Raw genomic sequence first — 19,368 nt, forward strand, 5'->3', positions numbered from 1 at the left:
GCTCACAGCAGCTCTGTGAATCTCAGCACCCTCTCATCTTTCAGATGAAGCTTGTCCTGTACCCCCAAAAGGTGGTTCAAGATAAGAAGGTGACTTTTCCCCAGGTAGGGGAGCAGGTCAAGTGGGTTTCTATGTCGGCTGCAGTCCAAGAAGTGACTTGCACCAAAGTGGGCAGCAAGGATGGCCCGTATCTCCTGGTCCTTACCCTTCTAAAAGGCAGACATTATCTCTTAGCAGGCACAGCCACAGAGCAAAGATTGGCTGTTTTGGCTCCTCTTGCATAGACATATTCTGCTTTTCTGCAGAACGTCAGTAATAATTTTGACACGTGGAAGCATCTTACATCTTACCAAGAATGGTCATGTGCCCTCCCACATCCACAGGGTGACGGTCTCCCTTTGACACAGGTAGAAACTTAAGCTCTAAGCCTTCATGGCCAAGTGCCTATCACACACCTGGCCAGGTAAGAGAGGCATCAGTGACTGGGCTGTGTTTCCCAGTCAGTTCAGCCTGGGACAGAGCCTCTGCTACCCGGCCTCGGCCAGGCCTGGGTGATATGGAGAAGCCAGGGACTGCCCCTGTCCAGGAGGGGCTCCTGGTTTACTTCAAGTGGCCAGCTGCTCCTGAAAGAGCTTGACTGATCCCAGGTCCCTGTCCACTGCAGGAGGCCATGGTGGTTCTTCCCCTGCCCCCAAGCTGGAGAGAGGGGCATGTGGAGGCAGCCACTGTTTCCTTGCTGGAGTCTCCCTGCTTCTATTTTCTACCTCTCCCTGATCCATCCGAGTGATCTGAGTGGCTTCTCAACTCCCAAACCAGCAGGAGAGCCAGGCCACAGCCTTCATCCCCAGGCTGGAGGGAGGTGAGAATGAAAGGGCCTGCCGGAGGAAGGAGGGGCTGCAGTGACAGCAACGAAGGTAGGGCTGCATGGTCTTCCATTATGGAAATAGTTGTGCACTCTTCGCTACTTGTAGCTGAGCTCCTGCAGCACCTCACTGGGATGATTGTAGAAGCTTAGGATGCCTTCAGAGTGGCTTATTTTTTCCTTCCAGAATGCTTAGAGGGTGGTGGAAAAAATAAAACAAAATTTTTATGAGAAATAAATTTGAGATGCATGAGTTCCCTTTAAAGCTTTAGTAAGTGGGGAACAGGCAGCTCTGAAACAAGCCCCCAAGTGAATCATAAAGACAGCCACTCTAAAGGGACCTCCCCAAAGCGTCCCCAGCCTGGCGCTGGAAAGACATGGAGGCTCTCAGCATCCAGGCGGCTGCCAGGATCAACTCAGTCATCCTCGTGTTTCCAAATAGAGCTGCCATGTGATCTTCCTCCACCCTCTGAGCCATTCTCAGGGAGAGAAGGAGGGAGGTTATGATCTCAACAGGGCATGGAGGCTGAGAGGGACAAGGATCCTTCTGTCTGCTTTCTGATACCAACCACTGGGAGGTGGTGCCTGACCTTGGTGCTCACTGGTAGCTTAATGCCCTCAGGTTTCAGGTCTGTGTGGCATGTGGATGCCTTTGTTGCCACCTTTAGCACACGGCCCTCTGATCTATGTGTGTGACCCTTCTCTGCCACCCCACCTCCGCCAGCATTGGGCATGGTGTGCGGCATACAGCAGGCACTCACCTGGGTGGGAGCGTTGTGTAGAGCAGAAATTCCAAAGCCTCAAAGCTCCACTGAAATAAATGAGACAGGATAGGGCAGAGTTTTTCAAGTTGCATACTATGACCTGCTAGTGAATTGTTAAGTCACATCAGTGGGTTGAGACCAGCAATTTTTTAATGCAATAAAATAGAAAATATCAGAGTACATCATCACATATAAAATGGTAATTACTATGTTGTAACTTTTAATTTCAGTTTTACTATGTGCATGCACAAATCTGTCTGTCTATCTATCTATCTATCTATCTATCTATCTATCTATCTCCTGGGACATGATGAAAAATGGTATTTCTTACTCTTAGTCATGATGAAAAAATATTGAAAGCTGCTCTTATGAGTTGTCCTGCAGAGATCTGGGGGTCTGTTCTCAGCCAACTTAGCCACCCATCCTCCCCAGCTCATGCCCCAACCACATTATACAGCCTTCCTCCTCTCATCCCTCCCCTTCACCCACCCCGCATGGCCCGTGCTCTCAGTCTGGAAGTCTTTTCTCATGTCTTACCATTTTCCCTGCCTGTGGCCAAATCCCCTGGGTCTGAAGGTCTGGGCCCGGTTCAGGTGAAAGGGAAGCAGAGCGGGTCAAGGGGCTTCTCCCTTTCCCAGCTGACTCCCTGGCAGACACACAGCAGCAGGTGTCTCCCGCCCAGATGACAGGCTTCCGGGGTCCTTGGGGACTGGCCTGCCAGGACACAGTTGTTTACTCTAGGCACTCCCAAGAGGAAGAAAAGGGTTCGTAGCTTAGAATATTTGTTCAGATAAGAGCCATTTATAAGTTTCTGGGATATGAGATAGTTCCTATATTTTTCAAATCAGAAAGTGCTGTATGGAAGTTTTTAAGTATTTATAAATAAGACCACCTGGGAAATGTCATCTCTGGAGAAGGAGAGGCTGCAGAGATGAATGAGATGCAAGTCTCGACCTCAAGTAGCTTACAGGTATTAGTGTCAGCAGACACTAGATGGCTAGATAGCACCTGGTCACAGGCGTAGGGGAGGGCAGATGTGCCATGGAGAGCTAGGGAGAGGACTCTCAGTGGGAGGGTAGCTGTCCTTCTGTCCTTGTGGGAGGGTTTCTAAGGAGGTGGAGGCATGTAGTCTGACTGAGTGATGACATGGGGACATGATTGGTGGGGGCAGTCAGCTCGTTCACCCCAGTAGCCGACACACATGACTTGAAGGTGGATGCGGGGCAGTGGGGCCTCACCACTTGCTCCCCGGCACTTGGTGCTGCTTAGCAATTCAGTCCCAGAACATGTGAGGGTGAAGACAAGCATCACATATTTGAGAGACTTCATTTTGCCCACTAAGAGATATTATTTCAGTTAAGCTGGAATTTAACTTTCCATAACCCTCAGTTCTCTGTTTTTTTTTTTTTTTTTCTTTTTTCCTATGCACCCACTGCTCCAGAGAATACAAGAGATTAGAGGAAAACAAGTCTTCATTAAGAATTTAAGCTGGGCATGGTGACTTACACCTGTAATTCCAGCACTTTGGCAGGCCAAGGTGGGAGAATTGCCTGAGCCCAGGAGTTTGAGACCAACCTGGACAACATAGCAAAGCCCCATCTCTACAAAAAGTACAAAAATTAGCCGGGTGTGGTAGTGTCAACCTGTAGTTCCAGCTACTCGGGAGGCTGAGGTGGTAGGATCAATTGAGCCTGGGAAGTTGAGGTTGCAGTGAGCTGTGATTACACCACTGCCCTCCAGCCTGGGCCACAGAGTGAGACCCTGTCTCAAAAAACTAAAACAAAAAAGAATTGATTAAATAGAGTAACAACACTACAACACTTTTTTTTTTTCTTTGAGATGGGGTCTCGCTGTGTCGCACAGGCTGGAGTGCAGTGGCATGATCTTGGCTCACTGCAACCTCGACTTCCCAGGCTCAAGTGATCCTCCCACCTCAGCCTCTCAAGTAGCTGGAACCACAGGCGCACACCACCATACCTGGCTAATTTTTGTATTTTTGGTAGAGATGGGTTTTTGCCATGTTGCCCTGGCTGGTCTCAAATTCCTAAGCTCAAGTGATCTGCCTGCCTTGGCCTCCCAAAGTGCTGGGATTACAGGCGCAAGCCACTACACCCAGCCAACAGCACTTTTAAGAGGAAAAGTGTCTGTGTCATATAGGATGCTTTGGCCTGCATTTACTTAATTCTGTCTTTGTCCTGTTTCACCTCTTACTGTCCCAGCCAATATTTCTCAAAGTGTGGTCCCAGGACCAGCAGCAGTAGCATTGCTAGAGAACTGGTTAGAAATGCACATTCCCTGGCCTCGCCCCAGACTTACATCAGAAACTCTAGGGAGGGGGCAGCAGTCTGTTGTAATACCTGCCCCCCGATGCCCCGCTTTCTGATTCACATGCATGCTGAAGCCTGAGAAGGTCTGCCTGGGCTTTCAGTTCTCAAAGTGGCATCCATAGGCCAGCAGCACGGGCATCCCGGAAGCCTGTTAGAAATGCAGAACCTTAGGTTTCACTTCATACCTGCTGAATCAGAATCTGCACCTGAGCAAGAATCCCTGGTGATTTGTTTGTATAATAAGTCCTCATTTAATAAGGACTATGCCAACACCTGGCCTGCTGCCCATCCTATGGACCCACCAACCCTCAGTAGAATGGGGTCAGCAGGAAGTAGGGAATCTTGGCCAAAACAAATGCTTCTGGACTCAAAGCTCTGCCTCCTGCCAGGCCAGATAGTGGCATAGTGGGAGGCTTCAGACCTCCCAGCTTGCCAGGGAGGGTGCCTTGACCTGTCAGTGCCAGCTGCCCTCAGAACTTCCTCTGGGCTCATAAGGCAGATTGAAACATGGTCACAAAAGTCTTGTCAGTGTCCCCTGGGACTGCCTGCCTGTCTTCAGCCTGGATGACACAGAGAGGGAGACGCCTGACTAGGCCTGGGGGCTCACGCCTGTAATCCCAGCACTTCATGAGGCCAAGGCAGGAGGATCGCTTGAGGCTGGGAGTTCAAAACCAGCCTGAGCAACATAATGAGGCCCCCATCTCTACAAAAAAATTTTAAAAACCATTAGCCAGGCATGGTGGTACACACCTGTAGTCCCAGCTACTCAGGAGACTGAAGCAAGAGGAGTACTTGAGCCCAGGAGTTCAAGGCTGCAATGAACTATGATTGCAACACTGTACTCCAGTCTGGGTGACAGAGGGAGACCTTGTCTCAACAACAACAACAACAATTAAAAAAGAAAAAAAGAAAAAAGAAAAAAGAAAGGGAGATTCCCATGGTGAAAACAGAAGCAGAGGCAGGGTGCGGTGGCTCACGCCCCTAATCCCAGCACTTTAGGAGGCCAAGGCGGGCGGAGTATGATGTCAGAAGATCGAGACCATCCTGGCTAACACAGTGAAACCCCGTCTCTACTAAAGAATACAAAAAATTAGCGGGGCGCAGTGGCGAGCGCCTATAGTCCCAGCTACTTGGGAGGCTGAGGCAGGAGAATGGCGTAAACCGAGGAGGCAGACGTTGCAGTGAACCGAGATTGCGCCATTGCACTCCAACTTGGGCGACAGAGCAAGACTCCGTCTCAAAAAACAAAACAAAACAAAAACAGAAGCAGAAGCAGAAGCCAGGGCTCCCTCTTACACCTCCTTCTGCTTCTCTCCTGATGACTTGTGTCTCCCTGCAGGGTAGAGAGCCTCTGAATCAAACTCCGCTCAATCCTGACCACTTTCCATGTTCAACTCTTGCCTGTTCTCCTTTCCTTATCCTTGGCTTCTCAGAATTTTGTAGTAAGAAAGGCAAAGGTCTGAAGCCCCACACACAACATTAGCATGAGCAGGCTTCCTCCTCTCTGCTAATTCCTCATCTGCAGAGTGGGGAGGACAGTGCCACCCACTGGAATCGGGGCTGGACGCAGCGTCACTGTGATCACCTCCTGCCTTAGCCCACCACCTGCCACTCAGGACTCCACCTGGAGACCTGACCACATGCTGCCTGCTCACTCCTTGCCCTTTAACCCATGGAACCACTTGTTGCATATACTTCTTGCATGCACCCAGGCGCCAGGACAGAGGAGCCAGAGGGCACTGTTCAGAGGTATGATGGAGGCTAGCCAATGGTTGCAGGGCCCCGGGCCAGAGGCAGCTGGCCAGGGAAGGTTTGCCATAGTTGGCCTTCTGGAAGATTCTGAGCGTCCAGCCCCCAGCAGAGTTGTGGCGCACCCTCCCTAGTCCCCCAGAGGCCCCCCACCCCTCCTTCTCCCCATGCACACACCTGGAAGCATGCTGCTCTGTCATTTCAGGTCTCAGTCTTGGGTCCCATTGTGGCTCACAGAGTGGGGACAAATAATTTCTGCAGAGAAGGTGACTGACAGGAGGAATCCCCCACTTACCACTATAAGGATGATGGAAAGGAGCTTGTGTGGGGAGGCTGCAGGTCCGTGTCTGAGTCCCAGCTTCAACACCATCTGTGTGAGGTCGATTAACTGGAAACAGAGACTGAGTTTCAAATCTGAAAAATAGGAAGATAGTCATTACCTATATCCTCACAGCCCACTCCAGAGGATAAGATGAAATTAATGCACACACCGCATTTTATAAAGCATAAAATCCTTCATGGACTTCAAGGGGATTGTTGATCCTCCCCCCATGTAAGTGTCTGCATATGTAAAGGGGCCCCTCTACGTCCTGGTTGGTAGATAATGATGACTAACCTTCCCATGCCTGATACCTCCTGGTTATAAAGCGCCTTCCCCCACTGTGCTTCCCCTAATCTCCCAGACACCTGATCAGGAAGTACAGGAAACAGAAACCATGTGGGCATTTTAAGTAAAAAGGGATTCCTGGGGACTTAGGTTTTTACAAAAGCATGAGAGGCTTTGGCAGTGGCTGCAGGCTGGGCTGCCAACCGTTACTCTCAGAAGACTGCTGATGAACCCTCCAGGTGAGTTATTCCCTCCCATAGTCAGGAATGGGAGAGCAGGAGGCCACAGTGGAACTGTTGAGCTCACGTCATTCTGCAGGACTGCCAAGTAGGGACTGGGAGGCCAATGCAGGTGGCCTGGACCCTGGGATGCTAAGACAGAAACTCATACCCTGTCCCCTCTGGGGCACTGACTGGCCGACCCTAACTGCAGGGGATCAAGGAAATGTGGGTTTATGTTTCCAGCAAGTTGTTCAATTTCTCAGTATCTCCATTTCCTTCTCTGGATGATGCTGGATTAAATGAGTCAGTATATGCAGTGCACTTCGAACCATGCTGACATGCAGTGAGCTCTCTGTATGGTGGTAGTTGCTCTCTAAGAATGTAAGGGGCAGCTCAGATGAGGGCTTGTGGAATGTAATCATGGTCTGTTAGAGCTGGGCAAGACCTCAATGAGTTGGGCAAGATCTCAGAGTGACCCTGGTGTAGCATGGAAAGATTAGAGCCAGCAACTGGCTAGTACAGAATGGCAGGCTGGCTGCAACGGACTGACAGTGCTGGGGTGGCAGGGGATCCTTCCTCCTTCCCTCCCTCCCTGTCTTCCTTACCACATCGGTAAAAGGGATTCGAGATGGCCACTTAGTCTGGAAGAGGGAACAATCATGATGCACAGCCTTCAAGCCTGACAAGGATTGGACTAGGCAGGGACCCTCTGGGTTGGCACATCTAGGAGGACAAAGTCAAACCTGTGGCACTTCTCTCCTGCCCCTGGATCTGGGGCTCCACGCCCATCTGGAGGGATGTTGATTTGTCCCCTCCCTGGGTATGGAGTTTGGATTGCTCCCTGAGCACAGCCAGCTTCCCAGAGTCTGAGCCTTGCCCCGACCCCTGTGCGCTGAGTGTCACAAGTCCCATGAAAGAATGACTTGCCCTCTGAGGTGGTAGCTTCTTGTCTGCATGCCCAGCAGCTTCGTGCCTTCTGCCCTGCACACCCTTGCTTGGTGTCTGCAGAGCTCTGAGTTGTACTCACAGGCATCAGGCAGTAGGTGCAGGCATTGATTGTGTTAGCCAGCACTTAGGAGGTGGTCGTTAGATAAACAGTGCAGGCAGCGCTTGCTGGCTGTGCAGTCGCACTGAGGGAGAGGTTGGGATTAAACAAACAGGTGTCAACAGCAATTAGTGCAAATTAGACCTGGCCCCCAGACACGAGAGTGCAGGAAGCTCCTGTTTGCAGCCCCTGCCCCACTTGTGTTCACCCGCAGGGAATTAGCAAGCCACACACTTGGTCTTTGCCCAAATGGCATTCTCTGTGCCAACCACTGTGTGGTGAAACCTGGGTGAACCAAAACTTCCAGCTGTCCAGGATACTGTTGGTGCTCTGCTGGTAGCACACAGGCCAACAGCAAGAAGTTCTTTGACCCTTGTGTAAAACACAAGAAAGGGCCGGGCACAGTGGCTCACGCCTGTAATCCCAGGACTTTGGGAGGCTGAGGTGGGTGGATCACTTGTGGTCAGGAGTTTGAGATTGACTTGGCCGACATGGTGAAACCCTGTCTCTACTAAAAATACAAAAATTAGCCAGGTGTGGTGGCATGCACCTGTAGTCCCTGCTACTTGGGAGGCTGAGGCAGGAAAATTGCTTGAACCCAGGAAGCAGAGGTTGCAATTAGCCAAGATTGCACCACTGCACTCCAGCCTGGGTGACAGAGTGAGACTGTGTCTCAAAAGAAAAAAATAAATAAAATTAAATTAAAAAATAAAACACAACAAAAGACTTCCAGGCTGCATTTACTGCCACTCTCCACTACTGCCTGTCCTTGTCTCTGTCCAGAGTGCTGGAGAGCTGCCTGATGCCCTGGATCTCCAAGCCCAGCCTTGCAAGGATGCCTTATCCAAAGAATAAAAGGCTTGTGGGGATATGGACATGGGCATGTAACCATAATGGGTTTGTTGCCTGATGCACTCAGCAAGTCAGTACGCCAAGACACTGGGTTGCAGCAGAGAAAGAGGTTTAATCATAGAGTCACTGAATGAAGACATGAGAGGATACCTCAAATCTATCACCCCAAGGAATTTGGAATTAGAGTTTTTAACAGTTTGGGAGTGGGCCGAAGCATGGAGATCATTGATGGGTGGAAGAGTGCAGGGTGAGGTCATGGGACAGGGAGAGGAAGCAGCTGTGCTTTCATGCTGTTACTGATCCTCTGTGGGGGTTTCCAGACTGGTTGCTGGAATTGGGGATCTGAAAGACATCTTAAGCTATCCTGCAGCAAAAGCTCATGATTCTAATGTCAGTGATCCTGTCTATAGGAACAACAGGGACACGAATCGATTTATAAATAGTCTTTGGACCCTAATGTCAGAAATCCTATCTACAGGAACAACTGAGATGCGCATGGTCAGGATCTTGTGCTGTGTGACTTTCAGCAACAAGGAAGTGGGCCAAAGTACAGCCCGATTAATGCTTAATTATAACTGTATTTCAGTCCAGAATGTGGCATGCAATTTTTGTCAACACTCTGGGGACACTTTTGAATTTAGGCATTTGGGAAATGTTCCTTCATTCACTAGTTGCTGTTTTTAACTAAGTGATTTACTTTGTGCTGGAGCCGAGCTACACCGAGCTCGAGACACAAATAGAACAAACACACTCCCTGCTGTCACAGAGCTCCTGGCATTGTCCCGTGTGCTAGTGACCATTTGCTGCACACCCAGCTCTTCTCTAAGCACTTTCCAAGGATGCTCTTGTTTAATCCTCATGACAACTTTATGAGGCAGATACTATTATTCTCCTCAGGTGAGGAAACCAAGGCACAGGGAGATTAAATAACTTGGCCAAGGTCACTCCATGTGAGCCAGGATTCCAACCCAAGTAGTCTTGCTGCAGACTATTCAGGACAGTGCTTTGCATAGGGAGAGTTTTTGCACATAGCTAAAGGGGAATAGAAAGCCACAGGAACATTATGGCTGAAGTGCATAACTTTTGTTGGAAGGAAACCCCTTTGGGGTAGAGAGAACAGTGTAAGGTAATGAGGCAGGTTTCCCTAGGCCAGGTAGGCAGTCAGCCCCACTCCTGCTAGCTTTGGTCAACTCTGCAAGTCGGGGGAGGGTGGCACCCAGAATAGAAGTACTGTGCAAAAATGTTCACCAGATTCTCTCATTAATCTTCACTGAGAAGACCAGTGGTGCTCAGACTAGCTGTGCATTCAAATCATTGGGCAGGCTTTTAAAACTCCATGTCCTGACCACACCCCATGCCGATTAAGTCAGAGTCTCTGATGGTGGGATTCGGGCTTCATGATTTTTTAAAGCTGTCAATGTAGTTGCCCAGTGGTTTCTTCTTGCCTGCTGCCCAGGAAAGCCAATTCACTGAGAACAGCAGGTTTCGCAGCAAAGAAAGAGTTTAATAATCACAGGGCCAGCCAAGCCAGAGGATGGGAGAGAATTCTCAAATCAGCCTTCTTGAGAATTTAGAGGTTAGAATTTTTCAAGGATAGTTTGTCAGGCAGCAGGCTAGGGAAAGGGGAATGCTGATTGGTTCGGTTGGGGATAAAGTCATAGGAGGTTGAAGCTGTCTTCTTGTGCTGAGTCAGTTCCTGGGTGCAAGACCAGCTGAGCCAGTTTCTTGGTATGGGTTACTGGTTGATATGGTTTGGCTGTGTCCCCACCCAAATCTTATCTTGAATTGTAGCTCCCATGATTCCCATGTGTTGTGAGAGGGACCTGGTAGGAGAGAATCGAATCATGGGGGTGGTTTCCCCCGTACGTTCTCGTGGTAGTGAGTAAGTCTCACGAGATCTGATGGTTTTATAAGGGGTTTCCCCTTTCACTTGGCTCTCATTCTGTCTTGCCTGCTACCATGTAAGACATGCCTTTCACCTTCTGCCATGATTGTGAGTCCATTAAACCGCTTTTTCTTTATAACTTACCCAGCCTCTGGTATGTCTTTATCAGCAGCCTGAAAACGGACTAATATACCAGTCCAGGTGGTGCCAGCTGGTTTATCAGAATGCAGAGTCTGAAAGATACCTCAAACACCAATCATAGGTTTTACAGTTGTGATGTTATCTGTAGCAGCAGTTGGGGAGGTTAGGAATCTTGTGACCCTGGCCACACGACTTCTGAACCATAATTCTAACCTTGTGCCTAACTTGTTAGTTTTACAAAGGTGGTCCCTGAGCAAGGAGGGAGTTAGTTTTGGGAAGGGACTGTTATTGTTTTTGTTTTAAGGTTAAACTATAAAGAAATTCCTCCCGTCGTTAGCTTGGCTTATGCTCAAGAATGATCAAGGACAGCTTGTGAGGTTACAAGCAAGATGGAGTCAGCCATGTCAGATTTCTCTCCCTGTCGTAACTTTGGCAGAGGCAGCTTTATCCAGATGATTCCAGTGTGCAGGCTAGATAGAAGCAGTGAGCTAGACCAGAACTTCTGATGAACCCTTCTGCCCCAGGTGCGCACCACCAACTCCGAGGCAGGGAACACAGGCACATGAAAGCGGACAGAAAATAGTCATTCTTTTCTGAGGCTCTTCCCAGAGCACCTTAACCAAAGCAGAGGAACTAAGAGAGCCCTGAGAGCAGCCTGTGGGAGGGCACAGGCCTTCCAGTGGCCGGAGTGCAGAAGGGAGGAGGAGGGAGGGTGCAGAGGGCAGGGAGGATAAATGTCAGGCATGGGCTCAGCAGTTTCAGCTGCTTATTTGGCTGTCTCCAGAGTGGCCGATAAGAAGACTGAGTCATTTCTGCAAAGAATTGTTACGATCTGGCTTTGATTGCATGTTAGATCAGGGTGCAGGGGAGTCTTTGGAGGGAAAGGCTGTGGTGGGTGCCCCCTTGATGCCCATTAGCCCACCCTTGCTGGCCAGCCGGGGGCACAGAGGAGGAATCAAAGCCAAGGGTTTTTCTCCTTTGCTTTTCTTTCCCTGCAGCTCATACTTAAGGACAGAAAAATGTCTCTAGGTTTATTAGTAGATTCTTAAAACATCCTGTGCTTCCCATCCTGTCAATGGGGGTGCCCACCATACTTCCTGCACCTCACTAGTCCCCTCCTCCCTGGAGAGCACCGATGGTCCCACCCCACAGACCATGAGGTGGAAGGATGGTCTTAAAGATGAAAGGTTGAGGTTCAGAGACGTGAAGGGGCTTGCCTGAGGGTGCACAGCTTTAAATGGCAGTGCCAAAATTAGGGCCTGTGTCCCTGGCCCTTTTCACCCTGCCAAATGGCCCTTTGTCAGCAGGAGACTCAGAACTCCAGTCTACCTGCAGTCTAGCTTTTTCTGCAGGCTAGAAGTCAGCCTGCAGGATTGTCAAGGCTGTGCAGTGTGCTCCTGGCTCTCTGAGGGCTGGAGCTGTACTATTTCCGTTTGCTCTGGCCCCACCCCTGCCAGGATGCCCAGTCCAGGGCCCTGTGGAGGTAGGGAAGGCTCAGCCCCTGTCCCCACTTGACTCTGCCCAGCAGGGTGTGGTGGAGTGGTCTGAGATATGTGTGTGTGTGACCCCGGAGCCTTCTTGTTGCGGCATGACCCCCTGTCCCCGCCAGGTTACCACAGTCTGCTTGCTTATCTCTTGTGGCATTTTGAGAGGGGGTGTGCAGCTCAGCACAGCACAGCAGGGCGTCCTTGATCTTGGTTGTTTTTGTGTCCAAGCACCAGAGCTGCCTTGAGGCTGAGATGTGGGGCCAGGGCTGGCCTAGATTCTCCAGCAATGCTGGAATCAGAGGCCAGCCAGCAATTCTGGTTACCTCTGTGCTAGGCGCTCACCACCCTTGACACTTCCCCAGGTCCTGACCCCTCCTTCTCACAGGGTGCCACTGTGGGCACCACACTGGACCATGAGAGCGCGCTGGAGCCATCATTTGTAACCATCCTGCTTCTCAGTCAGTTCCACTGATGTAAAACAAGTTTACCCATCAATATTGCTAACAGTTAGTGAGATGGGGGCAAGCTGACCTCAGGGAAGTAATTTTCTGTAAACACTGCCCACTCTGCTTCTACTACTGTTGATTACTCTAAACTTCCCACAGACATAGGTGGGAGTCCAGGGTTGCTGTCTGCAGTGGGAGGAGGGCCAGGCAGTGCATAGTTTAATTTGGCTTGAGGTTTTCACCCTGCCATAGGCCACTGAGTCCTTGACTTTAGTCCCCACCTAAGACATGAAGCCTTGCAACAGAAGCCCATATACTTGGAGGACACGGGAAAGTTAAAGGAACATTCCTCTGGCTTCATAAAAGGATTCTAGAACCTCACATCCTACATTCTACGGTCATAGGCTGAAAGAGATGGAAGTAACCCCAGAATGCCCTGTAGACTCAAAGCCTCTCATCTGGAATAGTGGAATGTTGGGGGCCGAGTGCAGTGGCTCAAGCCTGTAATACCAGCACTTTGGGAGGCCGAGGCAGGCGGATCACTTGAGGTCAGGAGTTCAAGACCAGCCTGGCCAATACGGTGAAACCCCATCTCTACTAAAAATGCAAAAATTAGCTGGGTGAGGCGACGTGCGCCTGTAATCCCAGCTACTAGGGAGGCTGAGGCAGGAGAATCACTTGAACCCAGGAGGCGGAGGTTGCAGTGAGCCGAGATCACACCACTGCACTCCAGCCTGGGCAACAGAGCAAGACTCTGTCTCAAAAAACAAAACAAAACAAAACAAGTGGAACTTTGAAAACAACCTGGATGTCTAACAATAGGAACAGGAGCCAGAGTGGTACATCCATCCCACGGACTATGATGCAGCCATAGAAAGTCACCAGTTTGTAACCTGAAAAGATATTTATGGCATGTCATGAAGAACAGCATGCCATGACATGCTATCCAGGAGGCCACCTGGAAATACATATGTGTGTGAGTGTATATACACACATACACAAATACATTAAACAGTGGGGAAGGCCATATACCAAGACATTAATAGTGATTCATTCTAGATGATGGGACATGATGATTTTACTTTTATTCATCAATATCTTCGCATTTTCTAAATTAGATTACTAGTGTCAAAGGGGAAGACTAGGGTAAGTGTTTCATCATAGCCTTGGTCCACAGAGGCCTGGCCCTGACTGGCAAATGTGCACAGAATGGGTGAGGCCAGGGAATGGGCCCCAACTCTTGAGTGTAGCTGTGGTCACAGAGTTGATTAAACAGCATTGATGATGGATCTGCTGTTTGCCCAGCTCAGGGTGGTCTCAGCCTGAAGGGACTCATGATCTAGTTCAAAAGGTTAGACATTCATTCATCCAACAGATACGGAGCACCCCGTGGGCACTGTGCTTTGTGTCACATTTACAGGAGTGAACAGACATATTCACAGGTTACAGAGCATGGTGCATGACATGAGTGTGGTATAAAGAAAGTGTTTAGAGAGTTTGGAGGGGGATGAAGGGGAGTGGCAAAGGAAGCAGCCCTTGAGCTGGGATTTGGGGAGAAGCAGGACGTGGTGAGTGGTGATGGGAGCATGGCCCATGGTACTGAAGGTAAAGCTGAGGTCCCTTTCCTCTCCAGGTACAACAGAGTCCAGAGACCACTGTGCTGTCTCGCCTCGGGACATTTATTTAACTTCTCCAAGCCTGAGTTTTCCCATCCACAAAATGCAGATTATTTCATATTCTCCTTTGCAGCCTCCAGTGATCTCCCTCTCTTGTCAGGATGCTGTGAGCATAAACGATCTTTCAGCTTTATCCGGAAACTCCCAGTTGCCTTCTTGGGCTTGTCACTTGTGAGCTTGACTGCTCTGATGTGTTGGTTCTGCCAGCTTTGGCATGTTTGATGGTCCCATCGCTCCTTCCTCTAAGCTGCTCAAATGACTTTTGCAGTTAAATTAGGGGAAAGAGCTATACCTAATCCCTGCTCTGTGCCTGTGAAAGCTATTACTGGCCTTTAGCAGGGTGGTTCAGAAAATGCCACAGACCCCGGGGAGGCCAGCTCTGTGGCAGACGTGGAAACAACAAGCTAAGACCCCAGCAGTGCTGCTCCCACTAGGCCTGGAGTCACGGGGATGTGTTCCAGGGCTGGGCTGCAGCAGGTCTTCCTGCCATGCCCAGCACGCCTGTGGCAGCAGCATGACAGGGGGACCCCCCTCCCACCCTCAGAAGTACTAGCCACTGTGTGGGCCACTCGCCTTCCCAGCTGAGGGAAAGAGGAGACACAGAGTCCAGAGTGGGGAGGATCCTTAGCAAGCCCCTGTTCAGCCTCCTCTGGAGAAACTGGGGCAGGATGAGTGGTCTTCAGTAGCAGATGGGAAGAAGGGGTGACAGCAGCTCTGAGCCCCCATTTCTCAAGTGGGAATATCTTGACAACTGAGGTTGTGATCTCTCAGCCCAGGCTCCAGCCCTTACTGAATTGCTCAGCGAAACTTGCCTGTCATTGTTATCTTCTGGGGGCCAGGGGCCAGTGCAGGGAGACCAGGTTCTGGCCTTGGCCTTGCCCCTCTGTGTTGTGGGCTGAAGTGTATGGGCTCTGGGATCAGGAACTGTCCTGCCTTCACCACTTACTGGCGTGGGGACCTTGGGCATCAAGAAACTGGGAATCAAGTTTTCTTACTTGAGAAATAGGTCATTGTGAGGAACTGTCTAGCATAGGGCCTCAAACATTGGTTCCCAGAAGCAGCCCCCTTTGCTGGGCCCATTTATACAAAGGTGCTACACCTCCTTGCGCCTTGATTTCCTTCTGTGTCCAATGGAGGTTGATGCCCCATGAAATAAAAGCCAAGTGTGAGGGGTCTTTCTTATTCTGGGTGATCGGGGCACAGGGGATGGCATCTGTATCCCTGCCCACGCTGCTGGCTGTGCCGCTGGGGAATGGCTGCCACAAAGCTGCTGAATGTGGAGATGTGCAAGAGTCCAAGGAATTAGCCCCTTTCTTCCCAGCCATTATTAGTAGGGAAAATGGGTGCCCTGCTTGAAAGAAGAGATTCAAGAACTACCATAGGCAGCACCTTTCTTTAGCCCCCACACCCTGCAAGAGGCCGGGACGAGTGAGGCCAGGCTGCTGGCAGCTGTGTGATGTGACATTTGCACCCGCATGAGCTCCAGAGAAAGCGAAGGAGGTGAGCGGGTTCTCCTATCACTTATTTTTGCTTTTCCTCTTCTCCGAGGAGTCACGGCTGCTTATAACCCTGCCTTCTGAAAACAGCCTGTCTCTGCGTCTTTTCCTGCCTGAGCCTCCATTTGCCGTGGAGTCTCGGCCTCTCCCACCCCTCCTTGCTGGCTCGCTCACCTGTCACATGGTTCCTGCTCCAGGCAGATGATGACCAGCACCCCCTCCCCACCCCAGCTGCCCTGTAGCCAGTCTTCTTATTGGGGACAGAGCTCCCTTTGACCCCAGCATTCAAGGCCATGGACTGGGTCCCTGGTCTCATACACAGAGCCTGCATTCAGGGAAATGAGAGGCCAGGTCACCCCAGAGTCTAAAGGTGGGCGAGTTCCTCCTGTTAAGGAATCTGGCTGCCTGTTTACGGGGCCTGGGGACTCCTGCATAGCGCTTCTCTGTGGCCAAGAATCTTCTCCGTCTCTGTGTTAGCCCTGCCACCTGACCCCAGGCAAAATTACTTCCTCCCACTGAGCCTGGGTTTTCACAACTTTCAGGACCCTCCTACCTGCCGTGGTCTCTCTGCCATGATCTGTACAGCTTCTTGTCAATGGCCCATGAATATGAGTGTGTCCAGGAACTTTCTAGTTGGTGCTCTCGGTGGAGGCCAAATCTGGGGCTTTGGCCTTCTGTGAGTGGTGGTGGGGGCTCCGGGAGCCATAGTGCTTTCAGGAGACATCTGAGGCTCAACCCTTGTTCCTTTCTATGTGAGCCGATATCCGGGTTATCTCAGTGGTGAACTCAGGCTTGAGACTCTGCTGGCCAAACTCTGTGGGCTTATCCCCAGGGATCTGGGCTGCTGCTCAGCAGATGCAGGCCCCAGACCAGTGACAGGGAGCAGGGAACCTGCACTAGCTGGACACATGTTGCTGGAGCACTGTGCTGTTGTACTGCATGCAGGCGTCTTGTCGACTTCTGGGGCCTCCCTGCAAGGTGGGCAGTATGACCCCATTTTACAGGTGAGAAAGCTCAGGTACAGGGATCCTGCCTGAGGCACCACAATCACTGGAAAGCTGGGAGTATCCTTCTGACTCCAGAGCTTGTTTATCTTAATAACCATCACCCACCCACTCCCAACATGAAGCGAAGGATCTGGGGCCTTTGCCTAAAGAAGGTGGTGGTGTTTTCTAAGCTTCAGGCTTTAGAAGTGTCAGGGACAAGAAGGGATAGGTTTGTTCTGTGCTGTGACCCACACCAGAACAAGGAGGCCTGGAAGATTCCAGAAGCAATTTGAGAACATCTCCAGGAAATTCTCTCAGGACAGGTCAGCAGCCTCTTTGAAAGCCTTTATCGGGATGGGAAACAGGATAGGAAGCTCCTGGGAGCTTCGACAGGAATTCTAGAGAGCAGGTAGTGGAGGTATATACACATATTCTTTGACAGAGCAATCAGTCCTGCTCCTGGGCATACATCCAAAGACTTCCCACATTGGCTCCTAAGGACAGATAGAGGCCTGGGTGTCATCACTGGCAGAGTAGAGAGGTAGAGTGTGGTGGGTAAACAGCATGGTATGCTAAGCAGCAGTCAAAAGCAGATGGATTAGATGTGCACAGTCCTTGTGCATGGAATGTAAAACATGGCTTAGTCACACTTACTATTCGGCACTAATACTCTTCCCCATTGAAGGGAACCAGGACTTCTTGGAGAAGTGGCTGATTCCAGGGCTGGGAACAGGGAAGACTCAAGACATGTCTTCCTAGAAAGTCAGGCAGTGCATCCAAAAAGTGCTGGAGCCATGTCAAAAGATACAGGAGCCAGGCCAAAGGGGCTCCCACTTGTCAAATCTGGACAATTTGAGCATCAGGATAATGAAGTCCAATAATGAATTATAAATCACTAGAAACATAGGAGTCTATATTGATAATAGATAAGTGGAAGAGAAGTAGAATGCTGAGGACTGTTAACATTGGGAAATCATTTTGCAGCCATCATAAAGATCAGGTCAGGTGAGAATCTTTAGTGGATGCTAAGTGTAAGGGTGATCAATGCTAAATGTTGGTGAGAACCCGCATTTAGGATATTTGCACGCTCTTAAGATGTGTCCCCACAGACTTCTTGTTAGTTGCAAGGGAGAAAAAAAAACACAATAGTAATTTTATAGTGGAGAAAGCAAGTTACACATTGATCAAGTGATCAAAAGTAACAATAAAGATGAACTTGGTGTGCCTCTGACGTGATACCCCAGGAAGGACATGCATCTGTGCAGTCTTCAGCTGAGGATGCGAAGTCTTGGTCGAATCGTGAAGAAACACCAGACAAACACAAAATGAGGAATTAAAAAGGGAAGGGAGTAGTGCACTACTCCTCCGATGTCAATGTCATAAAAGACAAAGGGGCCCAAAGAGTTAGAAGTAAATGTAATCCTTGATTCCAAACTGGGTCTGGTACTAGAGGGGGAAGTGCTGTACAGGATGTTAGGGCACCTGACCACACTGAACTGTGGGCCATGGGTTAGATACACATTCTATCAATGTGAACACCTGGAATCCTTAACTGCACTATGGTTATGTAAGAGAATGTCCCAATTCCTAGGAAATACACCCTGAGGACCATGATGTATGTATGGTACACTCAAATGATTCAGAAAAACTGTGTGTGTGTGTGTGTGTAGAAAGAGAGAAAATGCACGCACAAATGATAGAGCAAATAGGATAAAATGATAATAATTGGCGAATCTAGGCTGGGCATGGTGGCTCACGCCTATAATCCCAGCACTTTGGGAGGCAGAGGTGGGCGGATCACGAGGTCAGGAGATTGAGACCATCCTGGCTAACATGGTGAAACCTGTCTCTACTAAAAATATAAAAAATTAGCCGGGCATGGTGGCACACACCTGTAGTCCCAGCTACTCTTGAGGCTGAGGCAGGAGAATTGTTTGAACCCGGGAGGTGGAGGTTTCAGTGAGCTGAGATCACACCACTGCACTCCAGCCTGGGCGACAGAGTGAGACTCCATCTCAAAAAATATATATATATATATATGGCGAATCTAGCCATATATATTTTGCTACTGTTTTATTTTAGTTTTGGAACATTTTATACATTTGAAATTATTTCCAAATGAAAAGGGAGGGGGGAAGAGACTTAAGACAATAATATTCAACTTTTCTGAATAAAAGTTTAAAGGGGAGGAGTGGCAGTGGCCAGGCAGCCCAGTTTCGCGAAGGCTCTCAGCGTGCTGCGGCCCGCAGGCACCTGGCACGCGCCTTCCCTGCCGCCAGGATGTTCAAGAGGAAGGTCAGCTCCACCAAAGGGGACACCAAGGAAGAGCCCAAGAGAAGATTGGCGCGGTTGTCAGCTAAACCTCCTGCAAAAGTGGAAGCGAAGCCGAAAAAGGCAGCAGCGAAGGATAAATCTTCAGACAAAAAAGTGCAAACAAAAGGGAAAAGGGGAGCAAAGGGAAAACAGGCCAAAGTGGCTAACCAAGAAACTAAAGAAGATTTACCTGCAGAAAACGGGGAAATGAAAACTGAGGAGAGTCCAGCCTCTGATGAAGCAGGAGAGAAAGAAGCCAAGTCTGATTAGTACATACACCATGTCTTACCAGTGGTCCCTGTCTCCCTTCTTGTACAATCCAGAGGAATACTTTTATCAACTATTTTGTAAATGCAAGTTTTTTAGTAGCTCTAGAAACATTTTTAAGTAGGAGGGAATCCCATCTCATCCCATTTTTTAAGTGTAAATGCTTTTTTTTAAGAGGTGAAATCAGACGGGCGCGGTGGCTCAAGCCTGTAATCCCAGCACTTTGGGAGGCTGAGACGGGCGG

General features: G+C 49.7%; 1 protein-coding gene and 1 pseudogene across 5 annotated transcripts in view; both read left to right on the top strand.

The window, feature by feature from the left end:
- LRRC20 (leucine rich repeat containing 20) overlaps positions 1 to 19,368 on the top strand; it is an 89,705-nt gene that overhangs the window by 62,661 nt on the left and 7,676 nt on the right. The window lies entirely within an intron of this gene.
- The window catches only part of LOC108530344 (non-histone chromosomal protein HMG-14 pseudogene), a 944-nt pseudogene continuing 367 nt past the window's right edge, over positions 18,792 to 19,368 (top strand). Inside the window, exon 1 of the transcript XR_001885809.1 lies at positions 18,792 to 19,301. The product of XR_001885809.1 is annotated as a non-histone chromosomal protein HMG-14 pseudogene (transcript). The remainder of the gene's footprint in view (positions 19,302 to 19,368) is intronic.

Source organism: Rhinopithecus bieti, unplaced genomic scaffold (assembly GCF_001698545.2).
Source record: "Rhinopithecus bieti isolate Rb0 unplaced genomic scaffold, ASM169854v2 scaffold_6907, whole genome shotgun sequence".
Lineage (NCBI taxonomy): Eukaryota > Metazoa > Chordata > Mammalia > Primates > Cercopithecidae > Rhinopithecus > Rhinopithecus bieti.